Source organism: Tamandua tetradactyla, chromosome 1 (assembly GCF_023851605.1).
Source record: "Tamandua tetradactyla isolate mTamTet1 chromosome 1, mTamTet1.pri, whole genome shotgun sequence".
Classification (NCBI taxonomy): Eukaryota; Metazoa; Chordata; class Mammalia; order Pilosa; family Myrmecophagidae; genus Tamandua; species Tamandua tetradactyla.
Window position 1 is genome coordinate 196,420,702 of NC_135327.1, and position 20,869 is coordinate 196,441,570.

The 20,869-nt window shown below is 38.2% G+C and overlaps 1 protein-coding gene and 1 pseudogene across 7 annotated transcripts in view; both read left to right on the forward strand.

Annotated features, from left to right (window-relative positions):
• The first annotated feature begins 2,205 nt into the window (after positions 1-2,205).
• On the forward strand, positions 2,206-3,111 carry LOC143682367 (quinone oxidoreductase-like protein 1 pseudogene; annotated as a pseudogene).
• A 14,672-nt stretch (positions 3,112-17,783) lies between these two features.
• GALNT11 (polypeptide N-acetylgalactosaminyltransferase 11) overlaps positions 17,784-20,869 on the forward strand; it is a 118,853-nt gene continuing 115,767 nt past the window's right edge. For 2 of the 7 annotated variants that reach the window (XM_077150701.1, XM_077150710.1), the window contains exons 1-2: positions 17,817-18,052; positions 18,798-18,847. The gene's annotated coding sequence lies outside the window, so the exon portion shown is untranslated. The other 5 variants (XM_077150665.1, XM_077150656.1, XM_077150674.1 and 2 more) reach the window with 5 other exon arrangements.

Below are 20,869 nucleotides of genomic sequence, written 5' to 3' on the forward strand. Positions count from 1 at the left end.
TTTCACATTCCTTTCATTGTATCAAGCTGTTTTTGTTTGGAGGATAAATTCTGGGAGGAGGGTCACTCTGGAGAGGACTTTCTCAAGTAAGTCTTTCCCAACCAAAACAGAGTCAAGGACCCATGAAGGGGGCTTAGAGTGTCCTGAGGAGGGGATCAGGATGGACACCGAATATTCTCTGATGGCTCCCCAAAGCTGAGTTTCCATGGGCTACTAAGCAATTTCAGCCATTTAGCTGATTGCTCTCCATACTCTGAGGAAGAGCTACCTCTTTAAATCTCCACCACCTCTGCCCCTGTCCAAGAGGGTTGATATAGTAACTCAGAGACAGGGCTCAGTGGTCTGAATTCTCTAATCAAAAAACATGAGCAGTGATCAACTGTGCCCACACCTGTTCTTGGTGAAGAGGATTTTTATGTCCCTTTCTGTCACCAGCTGCTAGCCAGGGACTGGACACTGTGCCAGCCTGCCACAGAGTGAGGGATGGGTGCTGGTAGCCACCCTGTGGAGAGAGCAATTTACAGTTTTTACAATAATTTATCAACTTCTTCCTCCCACTCTTCCCTTGATGCTATACTTTGAAGTTTCAAAATAGTTGTTTCAGACCATTCCTGCCTGTTTAATAGCTGTTTTGGTGAAAGGACTAAGTCCAGGGGCTCCCTATTCTGCCATTTTCCCAAAAGTTCCCAAGAGTCTTTGTAATATAACTCAAATTCTCCATCTTCTCCTCTGAAATTTGCCCCTCTGACATCAACACCATTTTTTAGGTGCCTAGATGAAAACCACTGGAGTTGTCCTTAATTCCTTTATTTCTCTAATGCCTATTATCTTAATTTCCCTGATAGGAAACTAGTACCATGAACAAATACCACACAATGGATTGGCTTAAACAACAGAAATTTATTGGCTCACAGTTCAGAAGCTAGAAAGCTTACTTCTTCCTGGAGTTGGTAGTGTTCCAACTGGCTGGAAATCCTTGTGTTCTTTAGCGTCTCTGTCACATGGTGTTTTAGTTTGCTAATGTTGCCAGAATGTAGTATACCAGAAATGGGTTGGTTTTTATAAAGGGGGTTTATTAAGTTACAAGTTTACAGTTATACAGACATAAAAATGTCCAAATGAGGGCATCCAGGGAAAGAAACCTGACTCAAGAAAGACCAACGGTGTCTAGAACACCTCTGTCAGCTTGAAAGTCACGTGGCTGTAATTTGCTGGTCCTTTGGCTTCTGGTTCCCTTGGGTGGGGGGGGGGATGTTTATTTCTGCATCTCCAAACATCTCCTCTGTGTTGGCTCTGAACTTTTTCCAAAATGTTTCCCTCTTAAAGGACTCCAGCAAGTGGATTAAGACCCACTTTGAATGGGCAGGGTCACATCTCCACGAAAACCACCTAATCAAAAGGTCCCAACCACAACTGGGTGAGTCGCATCTCCATGGAAACAATGTGATCAAAAGATCCCACTCTAAACAATAGGTCTGCTCGAACAAGATTGAATAAGGAAAAAGAATATGAGTTTTCAACAGTCCTAAACCAGTATATATGGTGATGCCCTCCCCTTTCTCTGTTAGTTCCATGACTTATGGCTCTTTTCCATGGCTTTATCTTTACAAGGCCTCCAGTAGTAGGATTAAGATCCATCCTGATTCAGCTGACCACAACTTAACTAAAAATAACATCTTCAGAAGGTCCTATTTGCCATCTAAGCATGGGATTAAGATAAAAACGTGTCCCTCCCCCCCCCCCCCCTTTGGGGTACATAACTGAATCTACCATACCTTTTATTTACTACCACAAATCCTATCAGCTTCATTTTCAAAATATACCCAGAATCTTCTCTCTTTGTACCCCTCCATTACTCTCGCCTGAGTCTGGAATCCTTTAAGTAATTCCCTCCTAACTGATCTATTTTTGTCCTCATAGCAACCAGAATGATTCTTTTAAAGCACTACAGATTATTTCACTCTTCTGCTCAAAGCTTTCCAAAGACTTCCCATTCCCCTCAGAGTAAAAACCAGTATCTTTATAATAATGGTCTATAAGGCCCTATGTGAACTGCTGGTCTCCTACCGATCTTCCAGATATTTTATACTTTCTATACTCAGATATATGTGTGTATGTTTGTGTTTCCTTCTTAATAACTCATGCGGCTTGAAGGTAGTGGTGGCTGAGGCTTAGGCTATTGGAGTTGCTTGGAGGCAGGTGACTATGAAAGGCTAATATTTTCAACAAAACTCCACAATGAAGAAGTAATGTTTATACTTCAAGAAAAGGAAAATCTTTCTATTACAAAGGAGAACTTAGAGAAACTTGAAATTAAAGCTTGTGCTCAGAGCCAGATAAATATAAAGCTTCTTGCAGAAATGAAAATGGAGAAGTATTTCTTTCCCACTGGGAGAGAAAACTTGCTGGAATTCTGTTAAATGTTGGAAATAAGGTTTCATTATTTCAACAAGATAATGAAATAGTTGGAGTTTTATCTCTGAATTCTAAAGATCATGAACTTTGTGAACAGCTACAGTGTATGAGCATTACTTGGTTCATAAAACTGAAAAGGTTAGATGGACAAAAGCAGCTGAAACAATTTGGGATGGAGTGCACAACTATACAGCTCTACATTAGCTTTCTTATCTCTCTTCTGGAAAATGGTGCTGATAATGGTTTGAGCAAATACATTTGGTACAATAGACATTCAGTTATTACATTATAGAGGATGCAAAGTGATTTCAACAGCATAGTTTGAAGACAAGCACTGCCTTGAAAGAATTGGACCTACTATAGCCTAAGTGATCAATGGATAGAATGGAAAAGTTCATATTGCCAAAAGCCATTTGAAAGAAATAGATGGTCTGTCAGTAGATATTTTCCTGGGTGGTGGAGTAGAACTATATAGTAAAGATGATGAATGAACTGCAAGCTTACGACTACTGCCACATAAACATGATATCATCCCAATTCTTGGTGTTGGAAATCATTGGGTAACAACAGAAGACAGCCTTCAACTGGATCCTCCATTGCCTTTTCCTCAAAGGAGCAACAGTATCTTTCCTTAATGATGAGGTTTGGTATATGTCAAATGTACAACAGGGGAGTAAATTCCTGAGTTACTTTTAAGGTAGGAACCATCTATATACTGGATAACATTTGCCTTATTAATTGGAGATCCTTGTAAATCTGTTGGAGGAGTTAATAATTAGTTAAAATTATGCAGTCATGGGAATTTTCATCAGAAATAGTAGATTAAGGTGGTGACAATGAACAAAGGAGACTTTGGGAGGAGAAAGTAAGAGACTTTTATAAGAAGTTAACCTGTTGGTAAAGAGTGTGTCAATTGATACATAGGACAGGGAGATCCTATAATTAATTCTTCAACTCATTCTAAAAGTTTTGCCATTGCAGCAATGGAATTTATGCAAGGTCCTATATGTTGGCTATCGTATCCTAGAGGTTTATGTTTGTTTTTCTGCTTTTTTATAAGGAAACCTAAGGCATTTCCTTCTCATTCAAGGAACGAGGAGAAAAAAGGGTAATTTGTAATTATGGTGTTCAAGAACCAGAGTACTGAGCAAACTATGTTTAATTTCCCTAAAGAAGTTTTGACTAGTTTCATTCCAAATAAGGACTCAATTTGGTTAGCTTTAAATGAGGTTGCCCATGAAAGAAAAATCAGAAATCCAATTTCTACAATATCCTACAAGGCCTAAAAGTCTTCTTAAGTGGCTTTTGGCTTTGGGAGGAGGGAAAATTAGAATGTTTTTGATTCATCCAAGGGCTAAAGGAGGACCTGTGGACAGAGCTAGGTGGAACCGAAAGAATGCAGCTAAATGGGGTGAAATAATATCTAAAGGAGGGCAGTGGTTTTAAATTTTATTTCTTTGACTGAAAGGACAGGAATATATATGGGACTGAAATCTTTATACTGAACTGTTGAATCTGGTTCTAAGAGTTCTGTCAGAGGAGAAATAACAAATCAAGCTGCTAGGCAACAAAGGCATTTATGTGGGGTCTAGAATTGGAATTTGGAGAACATGGATTCAAGTAGCAACCCAAATCATGTCCTGCATTGGCATTTCCAGGCACACATTTTTAAAAAAATGTATTTATTAATTAAAAAAATTTAACAAACCAAATAAAACATCAACATATATAATCAGTAGTTCACAATACCATCACTTAGTTGCATATTCATCATTTCTTAGAACATTTGCATCAGTTCAGAAAAAGAATAAAAAGACAATAGAAAAAGAAAAAAAAAACAGAAAAGAAAAAAAAAAGATTATACATAACATACCCCTTACCCCTTGCTTTCATTGATCACTAGCATTTCAAACTAAATTTATTTTAGCATTTGTTCCCCCTATTATTTATTTTTATTCCATATGTTCTACTCCTTTGTTGACAAGGTAGATAAAAGGAGCATCAGACACAAGGTTTTCACAATCACACAGTCACATTGTGACAGCTGTATCATTATTCAATCATCCTCAAGAAACATGGCTACTGGAACACAGCTCTACATTTTCAGGCAGTTCCCTCCACCCTCTCCATTACACTTGAATAACAAGGTGATATCTACTTAATGGGTAAGAATAACCTCCAGGATAACCTCTCCACTCTGGTTGGAATCTCTCAGCCATTGACACTTTGTCTCATTTCACTCTTCCCCCTTTTGGTCGAGAAGTTTTTCTCAATCCCTTGATGCTAAGTTTCAGCTCATTCTAGGGTTTTTCTCAATCCCTTGATGCTGAGTCTCCGTTCATTCCAGGATCTCTGTCCCACGTTGCCAGGAAGGCCCACACCCCTGGGAGTCATGCCCCACGTTGTTAGGCCGAAATTTTAAGTAGACTTGACCTATCCTTTGTGGGGTTAAGTTTCACATGAACAAACCCCAAGACTGGGGGCTCAGCCTATAGCTTTGGTTGTCCACACTGCTTGTGAGAATATCAAGAATTCAACTTGGGGAAGTTGAATTTCTCCCCATTCTCACCATTCCCCAAAGGGGGCTTTGCAAATACTCTTCCACTCTCTGATCAAATCACTCTGGGGTTCATAGGGGCATCACTCTGGACAAACCAACAAAATCTCATGTCCTACCTGAGATTCCAAGTACTTATGGTGCTCAATCAAACTATCTATAATAAGTTATATTAAGAAATGCACTAGTCAAAATATAAATTTTGTACCAAATAAACATTTTTTGTTTTAGTCTCACACATAAAGTGACATTTTAAAATATTAATTACCATCTATTTTCAGCACCCTGCAATAATGACATTCATTTGTTCTTCCTCATACAAAAGCATTTTTAAAATTTGTAAATTTAGTCACTATTATTATACACTCTAGGCATTCCTAGATTATACCTCTCAATCTTTAACATCTATCTTTCTTTTTTATTTCATTTATGCCCCCAGCCCTCCTCCCTCTATCATTCTCACATGCAGCTTTATTCAGTGTTTTAACATAATTGTATTATAGTTAGGTAGTATTGTGCTGTCCATTTCTGAGTTTTTGTATTCAGTCTTGTTGTACAGTTTGTATCCCTTCAGCTCCAATTACCCAATATCTTACCCTATTTCTATCTCCTGATGGTCTCTGTTACCAAGGAAATATTCCAAGTTTATTCACTAATGTCAGTTCATATCAGTGAGACCATACAACATTTGTCCTTTTGTTTCTGGCTAGTCTCACGCAGCATAATGTTCTCAAGGTCCATCCATGTTGTTACATACTTCATAACTTTATTCTGTCTTACAGTTGCATAATATTCCATCATATGTATATGCCACAGTTTGTTTAGCCACTCATCTGTTGATGGACATTTTGGCTGTTTCCATCTCTTTGCAATTGTAAATAATGCTGCTATAAACATTGGTGTGCAAATGTCCGTTTATATCTTTGCCCTTATGTCCTTTGAGTAGATACCTAGCAATGGTATTGCCAGGTCATATGGCAATTCTATATTCAGTATTTTGAGGAACTGCCAAACTGCCTTCCACAGCAGTTGCACCATTTGACATTCCCACCAACAGTGAATAAGTGTAGGCACACATTTTTAAAGGAAAAGAAGTTTAGATATGTTGTTTGTGTTTGTTGGACATTTGTGGTACTCAATTGTCCTTCAGGTTAGATAGTTAACTGAGTTCTTTATCATGTGGTTTGTTTATGGTGTCCATATGTCTCGGGGCTTTGAAGAACATTGGTGCCTGAGGCTTTGCATACTTTGTGGCAGATTGTGATATCTGCCTGAAGCCTGCCTAAGAGTAACCTCCAGAGTGACCTTTGGACTCCATTTTAAATCTCTTAGTCATAGTATCTCTATTTTGTTTTTGTTTCCAATTTTATTTCTTTTAACACTATACATCTAAAATTGTTTCACCCATAACTCCTACACGTAAATATATTGAAAGAGTTCAAAATTTGTTTGCAATTCCATCCTCCCTAACCCCATTTTGCCCAAGACTGAAGGCATATAATTAGATACTGTATACATAAGTTATTTAGTTTTTTTTTCTTAAATTCTTTTATCCTTGGACAATCTTTCACTATTCCAATCATCTACCTTTTTCAGATCGGCAGCACTACTACAATCTCATTGTCTTCAGCAAAAACCTTGCCCTGAAATCCTTCTGCGTATCTCTGGGTAAGTTGTTTTTCTCACTGTTCCAAGAAGATACTGTAAGATTCATTGCTTTTCTTACACCACCTACATGCTTCCTGCATCCATTATTTAATTAAATAACCACCACCAACAACAATAAGAATACAACCATATTATGACAATATTTATAAATTATTATTTTGAAGGCAGTAGTGCTCGATTCTTTATATGAATTATCTTATTGATTCTCACAATAGTCCTATGAAGTATATCATATTTTAAACTAGTTTTGTTTCAACAACTAAGAGTAAAAACAGAATACCCCCACCATGATGTCTCAAAGGACAACAATTTGAATCCTCACCTGCCCAAATCAGGAGGAAGTCCAATTATGTTTCCCATACCACTCCAATCTCAGGATCATTTCCTGATAGGTCCAGAAAACAGTCCAAGAAGTGTTTACTCTTACCTCAAGAGCCATTCTGATTGATAATCCTTGCCTTAACCTAGAGGTCTAGTCAACTGCTGCCAAACCTACCTTCTGAAACCATAATATATGATTTGGTTAATGTTCCACTGTAAATACCACTGTGGAAATTGACTTCTGTGGTAGTTCCTCAAGATGTGCAAAAATTTTCTTCCTTAGGCAAGAGTGCTTTACCTGGAAATTTGCCTGGGCTATTAATCAGTTTCCTTGATTATCCTTGGCCACAAATGACCTAGGTTTGGCCTGTAAAGTATGCCATCCCCTTCTCGACAGTGATGGGTCCAAAGCTGTTCTCGTGACCAAAAAACGTTTCCCTAGGATTTAGGGGTGCAGATATGCCTTTCTGTAAACAACTCCTGGCAGGGTACTGGACCCTAAAAAATACTGATTTGACCATGGAACACCAAGTGTCTGTGTGGCTGGAACTGCCCATCAGAGCCATTGAGTAAAAAATTTGGATGGATACAGCAGCAATCCTTTGAATGATGGGAAATATTCAGAATGGGTATAACCAATCATCCACTTTTTGTAGAACGTGGCCTGAGGTACAAGTACATGGACTCCTGGACACTGGGAAATGACCTGGCTGTTTAGTCAAGGGCCTGAAAGAAGATTGGGAGATCAGAAGCAAAGAAATCTGAGGAAAAGGCGTATGTGTCACCAGACAATGGCTGTGGATTTTTTTGTCCAATGCTCTCAATAACCAATTCCCAAGACACTGGGGTTTCAAAGAGAGAAAGAGATTATTACTAGGCTTGTAGTTGGAGAGCAGTTGACCTAGCAGCCCAAAATCTATCCTCCCGAGTTTAGGGGGTTCAAAGTTTTTGAGGATTTTAGCAAGGGGAGATGAGGTTTCGAATAGCAAGTTCAAAGCAGAAAAGGAGACAAGACAGTGTTATAATTTGGAGAACATAAATTGAAAGGAGGGAAGGCAGAGCTATCACTTCAATTTTAAAGGTGCAGACTAAAAAGAAGGGAGACAAATTTTCTTTCAAAAGTAGAATCTAGCTGATAAGATTTACAAATGTCTAGGACTGACACTAACTTAGTTAATGGCTGACTTCAAACTCTTCATTAGCATTAGGGCCTTTGTCTTACAAGAAAACAACCAGATAAAAGGAGTACAGCTCTTATAGTCACAAAGGCACAAGAAAAGGGTGTCTACAATCACTTAAGATATCAGGGCAGCTGAAATAGAGTTAGGGATTTCGGGTATTCCCTTCTGTCTACTCCAATATCCCAGAAAGCAAAAAGGAATATGGTTCAGTAATCAAAATCATTCCTTAAACCCTAATTTCTTGGTTACATATGGATGGAACTATGCCAGTGGGCACATAACAAGCATACCATATGGTCTCATGTTAATGATTACCAGAGAGCATAACAACTCAGAATAGTTACTGAACACTGAGATGGAGAGGATGACCCTCTAGACATTAGTCAGGTTTTCTTTTCAGCTGCCCCACTGCTGGTATAGTGGTCTGGGAAAAGTGTGGCCGTGATTGTACAAGTAGAGACTATTTAAGGGCCTAACAATATAGCCTCCCTCTTTACCAAAGAAGATCCAACTACTGTCACTGTTGGTTATCCAGCCTGCCCATGTTTAAAATAAAACAGACTAACACCTCCAAATGGGAGTATAAAATTTTATACTACTACTTTGGTAAAAGTTATGGCAGTTTCTTGTAAAACTAACATTCCTAAGGTATTTATTGAAGAGAAAATAATTCTTATATATAAAATCACTTGTACAAGAATGTTCAGAATAGCTTTACTCATAACAGCTCCAAACTGGAAATAATCCAGGTATCCATCAACCAAACAATAGATAAACAAAATTTGGGGTTTTCAATAATGGAAAACTACTAAGCAATAAAAAATATGATCTACTAATACATGCAACAACATGAATTAATCTAAAAGATATGATGCTGAGTAAAATAAGACCTACACAAAAGATATTTTTATATGATTTCACTTATATGAAATTCTAGAATAGACAAAACTAATTGTTGATGAATAAAATCATAACTATACTTGCCTTTGGGGAGGATGGGAATGAGAATTGACTGGGAGGGGGCATAAGGGAATTTTCTGGCCTGATGGTAATGGTCTGCATTTTTTTTATAAGGGTTTGGGTTATATAATTGTATGGTTTCATTAAAACTCATTCAATAGTACATACTAGATTTGTATATTATAAAATTTACCTAAGAAAGAACTATGAACAAATGTTGAACTCTATAAGAGTGCTGAATTGTTTAGGGGTGAAGTGCATTGGTGTCTTTAACTTACTTTGAAATGCATGGTAAAAAGTATGTTGAATTGATGAACGGAGAGAGGGATAGATAGATGGAAAGATATATGGTAAAGCAAACAGAGCAAAACATCCATTGTAGGCTCTACATGGTTTGTATATGTGTTCACTGTACGATTCTTTCAACTTTTCTGCATATTTGAAAATGTGACTGGAGAAGTTAAGAATTAACAAATGAGTGTGATTACTGAATCATTATATAGATGTTTTTCTTTCTATATATTGTAGAATATGCAGAAGTTAATACTTGAAATTACTGAAACTCAACCAGTCTCACCCTTGTTTATAGTTACTATAAGCAATGATTGTAATGATTATTCAAAGCTAGTCTCAGCCTTGCATATACTTACAATTGTAATGGTTGTTTTAGCCTAGTCTCCGCCCTATTTACAGTTACTATTATAATGGATTATTCTAGGCTAGTCCTTACCCTACTTATACTTGCTCTGATAACAACTTCATCTCCCCCTTGTTTGAATCCATAAAAAACATGAACTCCTTAGACCCTGGGAGACAGATTGTTGGGCAGATAGGTCATCTGATCTCCTGCTTCTTGGGTAGCAAAAAACTGTTCTCTTTGAAACCCAGCTGTCACGGATTGGTGGTTAATGAGCATGAGGCAGAGAACTATACATTTGTTTGGTATCTAAAATTTCTGTAATAAAATGGGGGAGGGGGAAATAGTGGAAAATACGTAATAAACTATACGCATCTAATGTTGTGTAAGATACATATACCCAAATTAAAGGACAAATAAGGTTTAATGCTCATTCATATTGGCTGTTGGGGTTTAAAAATGTTTGTTGCATGAAAATATATAAGATATAGCAGAGGGGGAAGACAATTACTAAAAGTTAACAAGAATTGCAGCATATCAACTGAGAGGAGGTAATTTAATACAGAAGAGAAGCCACTTAATAAAATCAGGTTAATGTGGTAGGGAAAGAAAGGTTGCATTGGCTAATATAGCCAGATGTCTCAAAGGAAAGAAAAACTTCAACATGCCCCAAACGGAATTCAATAACTCTTCCTCTCCTCCCTGCCCCATTTCTCCATCCATTTCTCTATCACATATAAGAGTCCAGCTTGTAAGGTTAGTATAGAAGTTAAATTCCCCTTGAAAGCCCATAAATCTTCAACAAAGTACCAGATGTATGGTTTTATGTATATATTCTGCATAATAAATATATGGAATTGTATAGTGTACATAGAAACGTAAAATATGTAAAAATATGTATGAAAAATATAAAATTATAACACTTTTGAATTATCATGGAAAAAGAGAGAGAGAGATAGAAAATGAAATAATAAAATAGGAAAGCAGTAAGCCAAAACATTTATTCTGGCTTTTCTCGTTAGTTTATGTGGATTATGATAATCGTGATATGCCAATAGTGATGTGGAGGATATTTAGCTCAGCACCCATGAGATGAATGATGGGACAATGTAGATGGGTACTGTATACCCTCTCATGGTTATTCTTTCTTTTCCCCTATGTCTTAGGTTGAGTATTCTGGGAAATAGACTCCAAGGTAGAATTTTACCTGCCAAAGGCTTATTTTGGTAAATACCTTCAGGATCAACACAGATGAAGGAGTGAAGGCAGTAAGGCAGAGGTAGGATGCTGTCATGACAAAGGCCTCAGCTAATCCCGTGGGGAGCTATAAAGCTGGAATAGCCTTTCAGGGTGGTCCCAACTTGAAGCAAAAGGTGTTGATTGACAGGTCATTGGATGTGAGCTGCTCCCCTGAAAACGAGGCAGTTCTTTTGGCTGAGGGCAAGAGGAACTGGCTCACTTGAGAAACGTCAGCCTCCAACACTCCAAGCATTGAGTGCCTCTTACTGAAGGGAGAACCAGAACACAGAATCCACTACTGTCAACCTCTTTGTTGTACTTCGATATACTTGTATCATGTAACACAGTCTCAGAATAGCTCCTCCAGGATTCTTCTTGGTCTCCTTTACTCCAGAAACATTAGGAGAATGAAGGACAACTGTTGCTGCTGGTCATGAAGCCACAAATGACACTTAGGATGGACTTTCCTACCCAATTTGGATGGCCTGAGACCTCACTTAGCATTTCAATTTATCTAGTATCTTAGTCAGATTACCTGATCTAGATTCTCATCCCTGGAGGGTCTAAACCTGGTCACCATGCCTTTCTCAGATCATAGGGGAAAAAGAAGTGAAAAAATAATTATTGAAACATGTATAGCCTTGAATGGGGGTAATTAAATAAAATCTAACTGCCAAATTTCAGTAGGTAAAGAAAAATCTTCTTGAGAGGGTAAAAAGTTTTCTGGATTTATGCTTGGAACATAGTAATTGTAGTATATTTTTCAGAGTTGGTGCTTTTGAAGTTGTTCATAATTTTAGAATCTTATGAAAACAAAGGCCTTTTTTTAACCTCCAGTAGAAGAAAAAAAGGCAAATATAGCTACAAAACTGCAGTGACAAAGTTTAGCTTTATTCTTGTTTTTATGATGACTTTTAAACCAAGAAATACAGTTTTATTCTACTTGGGTATGTTCTTCTTAAACTTATACAAATTTACTGATGAAATAAGCTAGCATTATATCTAGTAGATCTTTAAGATGGTGAAAAACGTAAGTTTGTGTTTAATGAAATTGTTTTTATTTTAAGAATAATTATGTTTTGTAGCATGTTTAAAAACAGTTTCAAGATCTTTTTGTAACTTAAGGTACGCAGCTACTAAAGAATGCAGAATGAAAGGATTGTAGTTTTGTCCTCAATAATGTGTAGGACAAAGTCTGGGTGAATATAGAAAGTTGTGAAGGCTTATGAAAGTGAATTTTGTTTGTCATATACAATGCTACGAAAAGCTGATGAGCTTGTCTAAAGGAGTTACAGTTTTATCCTAAAGTAAAATGGCTAGCTTCAATATGTAAGGCAAGACTGGAATGCATATGAAAAGTTGTACAAGGTTTGTGAAATGAATTTTGTACATTGTAGACAATGCTGACCAAAACTTGATAGGTTTGTTTTGTATTCATACAAAACTGGAGTTTGATTTTCTCTCTGTTTAAATAAAGCAGATTGTTGGTCTGCTCTTTATGAAAGATTATCAAAAGTTTTTCTTAACCATCTGAGTATTCTGTCAAGAAGACAAAGATTCTGTCATATCAGAATAATATCCTTGTTATTGTTTATGTTGACCTTATTATTCTTTATTTTAGAAGACGTCTTCTCTCTTTTAAAGAAACTAGGTCTTTTTCTTATAATCTTATTAATTCCTATTTTACTTTTTGCTGTCATTTGGTTAAATAAGGTACCAAATATTGTTTCATAGTATCCCATTTTCCTTTTTAACATAATGTTCAACCTAACAACTTTATACATTTTGCCCTCCCAAAATCGAACCCTAAAGATTCTTTTTTCTTTTTTTATTAATTAAAAAAAATAACAACAAACAAAACATTAAGATATCATTCCATTCTACATATACAATCAGTAATTCTTAATATCATCACATAGTTGCATATTCATCATTTTTTAGAACATTTGCATCGATTTAGAAAAAGAAAGAAAAAGACAACAGAAAAAGAAATAAAACAATAACAGAGAAAAAAAAAAGATTATACCTACCATACCCCTTACCCTTGCTTTCATTTACCACTAGCATTTCAAACTAAATTTATTTTAACATTTGTTCCCCCTATTATTTATTTTTATTCCATATGTTCTACTCCTCTGTTGATAAAGTAGATAAAAGGAGCATCAGAAACAAGGTTTTCACATTCACAGACTCTCAATGTGAAAGCTATATCATTGTTCAATCATCATCAAGAAACATGGCTACTGGAACACAGCTCTACATTTTCAGGCAGTTCCATCCAGCCTCTCCACTACATCTTGAACAACAAGGTGATATCTACTTAATGCGTAAGAATAACCTCCAGGATAACCTCTCGATTCTGTTTGGAATCTCTCAGCCATTGACATTTAGTCTCATTTCACTCTTCCTCCTTTGGTCGAGAAGGTTCTCTCAATCCCTTGATGTTAATTCTCAGCTCATTCTAGGGTTTTTCTCAGTCCCTTGATGCTGAGTCTCCGTTCATTCCAGGATCTCTGTCCCACATTGCCAGGAAGGTCCACACCCCTGGGAGTCATGTCCCATGCAGAGAATGGGAGGGTGGTGAGACTGCTCGTCGTGTTGGCTGGAGAGAGAGGCCACATCTGAGCAACAAAAGAGGCTCTCTTGGGGGTGACTCGTAGGTCTAAATATAAAGTAGACTTGACCTATCCTTTGTGGGGTTAAGTTTCACATGAACAAACCCCAAGACTGGGGGCTCAGCCTATAGCTTTGGTTGTCCACACTGCTTGTGAGAATATCAAGAATTCAACTTGGGGAAGTTGAATTTCTCCCCGCTCTCACCATTCCCCGAAGGGGGCTTGCAAATACTTTTCCACTCACTGATCGAATCACTCTGGGATTCATGGGGCATCACTCTGGACAAACCAATAAAATCTCATGTCCTACCTGAGATTCCAAGTACTTATGACATTCAATCAAACTATCTACATAAGTTGTATTAGGAAATGCTCTAGTCAAAATATAAATTTTGTAACAAATAAACATCGTTTGCTTTAGTCTCACACATAAGGTGACATTTTAAAATATTAATTACCATCTATTTTCAGCACCCTGCACTAATGACATTCCTTTGTTCTTCCTCATGCAAAAACATTTTTAAAATTTGTACACTGTACATTTCACTATTATTATACACTCTAGGCATTCCTAGATTATACCATCTTGATCTTTAACATCTATCTTTCTTTCTGATTTCATTTATGTCCCCAGCCCTCCTTCCTCTATCATTCTCACATGCAGCTTCATTCAGTGTTTTAACATAATTATATTACAATTAGGTACTATTGTGCTGTCCATTCCTGCCTAAAGATTCTTTTTATTTCAAACTGTTACAAACGATTTCTTTTCACCTTGTAAAACTGAGGTGCCAAAAATAGTTCAACTTATTATACACGAAGTGTTTTGGAAGTGTTATAATATAAAAAGGGCCTTTTTATATTATAACATTTGTATAGGTGATGTGCTACCATATACTTAGAGATTGTATAAAATTCCTAAAAACTTGACAATGTTCTCCCTGTTCATGTTACGACCTCCTAATACTGATTTGCATGATGTTAGACAATATTATGATGTTGATGGTCAGGGTTTTAGTTATCCTTAGAAAAATGTTACATGTCATGGAAACAATAAAATTTCCCTGTCAGTTACACTGTTTTCCTCTGACACCTTTCTAAAATGCATGCAGTCAACTACAAAACAGAACTTCATCTTGAACAAAATGGGGCTTTAAACAAGAAGCAAGGGAAGTCTACAAATCATGTTCTACCTGTTAATTCATATAACCCTGGTCAAAGTGTAAAGGTGAAACAGGATGAAACTTCTGCTACAGTCTGTGGTTGATGATCTCAATATATGTTAATTGTCAAATGTTTATATTTCTGAAAATACTTTCATTTAGGAAAAAAGCTCATGAAAATTAGAGCCTAGTTGTAAGCTCCTGCAGCAGTCACATTCGTTCCCGGACATTGGTTATTTCTAATTTTTGAGGTCCTTTTCTCCTTGAGTGTGTGATTTCTTGGAACTTTGGGTGTCTGTGTGACACTCAAGACTCAAAATTAGAGTTCTCCAGCCCTGAAGGTACCGAAGGAGCAGCATAACACCATACAACAAGTGTTAAAGAAGCTGAGGAGACCAGACTTAAATTGAGAATGTGAATCGGGTTGATCGGGTTAAGACTAAGGTGAATCAGAATACAGGGTAAAGGATGATTTTAGAACTTTAATTTCTGTGTGAGACCAAAGGAGGAGAGGTTTATTTTGTCCAAAATTTCAACGTTCTGTGGCACACTATTTGATTTACTCTGTCTGGTCAGTTTATTTGGACAACCTAATTAAGGTTTATTTGACATGGAACATAGAATAGGAAATGAGATCTTAGTATTTTGTACCAGCTATGTAATACCCTGATATATTTCAGAGTGTTTTGGGCATAAAATAAAAATGCATTTGCTGACCAAAAGGGGGAAAAGAAGTGTAATTAATAAAGTATCAGGGGCAGAGAGAGTTCAAATAGAGTCGAGAGGCTACTCTGGAGGTTGCTCTTACGCAAGCTTCAGGTAGACCTTACTACCTATCATAACCTGCCAACCCCCAACCAGGACCATTCCAGCTAATCCTGAAGAACACCCAGGGCAATATATAAGATTCCTCAAGGGCTCCAGGCACTAGAGCAACTTTCCAGAAACCTTTAACCTCCAGATGGGTCCCTGGTCCAGATAAGCTCTGAAACCTAGCCCAGCCTCTCCAGAACATCAGATAGCTCCATCTCCCTACTCCATATTAGTGACAGACCCTTCCAATATCAAAAATCTAGAACTGCCATAGGCCAAACAACCCCAAAGAGAGGTATGGAAAGATCAAAGGTGATGCTGGAATTATACATAGAAGATAGGACTTAACAAATGAATACGAATGATGAATCAATCATTAAATTGATATCTCTTTTAGTCTCCAGTATTTTAGAGCAGCTAGAAGTAAAAACCTAAAATTGTGAAACTGTAACCCATGCCAAAGTCTGAAATATATTCTACAATAATTGTGGTGCTGTGCTCGGAAATTTATAGCTTTTTTGTATATATGTTATTTTTCACAAAAAAAGAAGGAAAAAAAGTTGATTGTGATGATAGAAAAGTATTTAAGCCCTCTAACCCCCTATATTCTGCAGTAGCTGGAAGGAAAAATATGAGAGAATCATATGGTAGCCCATGACAAACTCTGGGATCTATCCTATAACCACTTTTTGAAGAGTGCTTTGAAAACTATTGCTTTTTTATTTCTTTGCTTTGTATATATGTTATACCATACAACAAAAAAAGTTAAAAAAAAAAAAAAGATCACTTTCAACTTAAAAAAAAAACAACATTTGAAAAGGTCCCTAGAGGGACTGGGAAAAGAAAGCATGGAACTATTAAACTTCCACACCTGGGGAAATCCTGCTATTCTCTCAAGCAATAAGGGCTCCCAATCTAATAAACCAAGCCCTCAATCTTGAGGCTTGCTCTTATGAAATTTATTTCTACAATGGCAAAGCTAAGCCTAAATATAATTAATGCCTAAGAGTCACCCTGAAAAACCTCTTTTGTTGCTTAGGTGTGGAGTCTCTCTAAGCCAAACTCTGCAAATGCACTCACTACCTTCCACCCTACTGGGACATAACTTCCAGGGATATGTTTCCCTGGCACTGTGGGACATGAACTTCAGGGATAACCTCTGCTAGGCAATCTCCTGCTTCACGATTAGCAATAAACCATTTCTCTCTTTAAAACCCAGGGTGTCTCAGGAATTGGTTATTTGGGTGCATCAGCTCTATTTTACCTACGGAGAACACAGCACCAAATAAAGGTTGTTGATTTGGGGCAGACAGTGTATCTTGGAGGATACTGCCCCAACAGGGTAGAATATCATCTCCAAGCTGTCCTTTATTCCATCAGTCAGCAGCTTCTGGGTGGTATAGTGTATTAGCAGACCAACGGATCCTATGCTAATATTCCAACTGTTATATCTCCTTTGGGTAAAGTTGTTCCCTCGGATCAATGTGATGATTTCTCGGGTTGCATGGAGGACTATCAAACACTGTAAAAACATAGTGTTGATTGCTCAGGCTTTGCAGGCAGGAAAGAGAAACAAATATCTGAAAAATCTGTCAATTATAGTTAAGATGAACTGCTGCTGCCCCGACCAGGGTGCAAGGGGTTAAAGGTATTCAACTGGTACCAAGTGTCAGCTTCCTTTGGCTGAGAGCAATTTGGAGAGAGGGACTCAGCTGAAAGCAATCAGTTGCCAACACTTCCAGCAACTGGGGAAATGAATCCTGAAGTGGAAGTCTAGGTGGCACAACATCTTGACAACCCTATTAGGTATTTTGGTAAGGCCAGGTGTCAATCCAGAAGAAGGTGGGCTGGACAAAGCAGTTACTCCATTCAGTTCAAGGTCATTGCTTGGCTCATTTGCTGCTGTTTTCTCTGATATTTAATTTATAAGGGATGCAGAACGTCCTCTCTTCCTACATATATACACATATTCCTATCATACTTTTACTTTGAAGCAGTGAGGTCGTTTTCTAACAGAAAAATCCCGAAGAAACCCTCCCGCAGACAACAGGGGACAGTGCCATTTGCTGGTCGCCTGCGAAAGACCTGAAGGATTTCGGGCTGAGAACTTGGGGCTCCGCAGCCCGGCGCCGAGGCCGTGGCGACGTCAGGGAAGCGGCTGCGCGAGCAGCGGGTGGTGACGCGCACTCGCGACGCGCGCGGAAGGGACCCGTACGTCACGTGGTCCTCGGTGGTAGGGAGGTGCTCGGGACCTCAGCCGCGGCGGGGGTGCTGGGCGAGGGGCCCCGGGGGCTGGGCGGGGCCTGGGCGAGCCCTGGGCCGCTACCTGCGTGCCTGGATAGTGCTAATCTCGGGTGCTCCGCCTTCCGACCCGCGTTTTTTTCTCTGGGTAGCTCCACCCACTTGGACCGGGGCTGTGGCGGGAGAGAAGATGCCACAGTCGGAGTCCTGGAAGACCGCGATCCTGGGCTGCAGGTGTCTAGGTGAGTAACCGTCCGGGTCTCCCACACCCCGTCGCTCTCGACTTTCCGCTTGCTCCCCACGTTTCTTTGCTCCGAGTACGGACGAGGCAGCGGCGTCTGACTCCCCGCGGCCTCCGTCCGGCCGCGTGTCCCCGCGCCGCGCCGTCTCTCCGTGAGCCAGTGCTGGGTCGGACCCCTTTGCCTCCTCGTTTCCCGAGGAAGCAAAACACTCCCGCGCGGTCCCGAGGGCAGAGCTCCGAGGAACGTCTTTGGTCGGGTTTTTGTCGCCTCGACTCAGCGGTGAGCGGGAGGACGAGTTGGCGTTGGCAAGTCGGCCCTTTGCAGTTTCTTTGACAAGAAGGTCAGGCGTCAGCCGCTCTTGACGGAGGTTTAAAAACCCAAACACGTTTCACCAGGCTCGGCTTGTTTACGGAAGACTTACTGCAGACCGTGATGCCTGTCACCACGTAATTCTCTCTTCCACGGAGCAAATCGTCTCTGGAATTTGCTCTGGATCTTTCCTAATTCAGTAATCTATTTGTAATTATAAAGCATACTGTTGGTGGCAGTGTTTCTTTTAGTTTTCCAGGGTAAGAGGAATGAGAGGGATAATGGGTATTTTAATATTGTCATCACCTGATAATTTCATAGAAGTATTTTCGAAAACGGTACTCTTGTAAATCAGTATTTGTACTCACATGACTGTAGCTTAAAATAGGAATGTGTCTTTTATGGAAAAGGCTAACAAATGTTTGCTGTTTGGCAGTTTGGAATACGAAGTGTACGTATGAGAAAATAGCTGGAAACTACTGAAAGGTAAATATTTATCATTTAAATATAGCCATCTTAAACTTCATTAAATATCACGAAAACTATTTTGTACTGAAGAAATGTCCTGTTAAACAGAACGGTCTTATTAACGTTCACTGTCAGAATTTCATGGAGGAAAAACAATGATCTGTAATGCCATTAACCTGTGTATTTCATAGCTTTTTCAGTAATTGCCAAAAGCAGTTTGACCTTCTGTATTTACTGTAGATAGATGTAAAATAAGTAGTACAGTATATAGCAAAACATTAATAGTGGTGAGATTTTAGATGGTTTTTAAATGCTTTTTTTTTTTTTGCTTATCTGCATTTTCTGGTTTTTCAGCACAATAACAGAACTTGAAATATTAATTCTCAATATCTTTAGTAGTCCCTGGCGTTTGGAGCTTTTCCTGTGTTCCTAGTTTTCTTCAGGCTATTTAATGATTTTTGGAAGAAGAATGTTGGATTATTTAGTACATTTAATAGGCTCTGACTGGAAGATTAGTGAAATTTATTTAAACTTTACAGTGTGACACTGCATGACAGGCATTATTTATCTAAGTTAAATTTACCTAATATTTTATGGAGTGGAATGGTTGTGTAATGTGTCCTTTGTTAATAGAAGATGGCTTCGAAAAGTATCTCAAAATGGATCTTAGCTCAAGGTACTGTATTGTGCTATTGAGAAGTATTTCTCACTGTAATCTGATAATGATGATGGAATTTAAATTGAGTGAGATCTCATGGGATTTTAGACCTCAGTGACCTAAATAGTTTGCTATAAAGCACTTTTAATTTTTTTTTTTTAATGGGCAGACACTGAGAATCGAACTTGGGTCTCCAGCATGGCAGGCAAGAATTCTGCCGGCTGAGCCACGTTGGCCCTATAAAGCACTTTTGATGTAACAACAGTTGATGCTAACAGTAGCAAAATAAGTTTGTTTCTTGAGGACATTAAATCATATATGTACTTAAATTATTTGTGCTTTTGCATATTTTTTTTCTGCTTTCCTGAATTGCATAGTAGTGCCATGCTGCTCTTCACCTACAAATATAATGTCTAGCTTCAAACCCTGCCTTCACCCATTCTATTTTCTCCTAATGGGTATCATCTGTTTTTGTTTGTGTTTTTAACAGTTTAGGAGGGATGCCAGGAACCAACTTGATATGCCTTGTCCTTCCTTTGTTTTATAATATAAGCAGTATTGTATATATACGTATATGTTTCTGTGTAGCCTTCTCTATATCCTCTTCTCCATCTTATTTTTTTTACTTAACATTTTAGAGATTAGTCTTTAGAAATATATAGCAATATTTTTCTGTACTTTTTACTGCTGCATGTTACTCTGTTGTTTAGCTGCTGCTTGGTTTACCCACTCAGTCCCTTATTAATTGATAATTGGATTGATTCCAGCCTTTTGCTCTTACAAATAGCCTGTGTATACATTATTTCATATTTTTACTATCTGTAGGAGAGGTTCCTAGAAGTGGTATTGCTGGGTCAAAGGGTAAATGCATCTGCAGTTTTACTAGATGTTACCAAATTACCCTACATAAAAACTATGGCATGCATGAGAGTTTGCCTACAGCCTAACCATCAAAGTATGTTGTTAAGCTTTTGAACTTTCACTAATTGAATAGGTAAGAAATGGTATCTCAAATTTAGTTTTAATTTTTACTTCCCTTACTCTGAGGAAGATTGAGCATTTTTTTAACATGGATAAGAGCCACTTGCATTTCTCTCTTTATGAACTGTTGTTGGTCTTTTTCTTTACTTTCCCAATCTCTCTATTTGACCCTAAGGCGACTCTGAATGTTTCCCCACTCTTGGTGCCCCCTGTTTGTGTAATTCACCCTCCTTGAATGGAGGAGGGGCTTGTGACTTGACTCTGACCAACAGAATATAGCAGAGGTGATAGAAGGTCAATCTCTTGATTATGTTAGATTATATGACAAAAATGGTGGGATGTCATGGCTGTAATTACATTATATTATATAGAACTCATCTTAAACAATCTGGACACCCTCA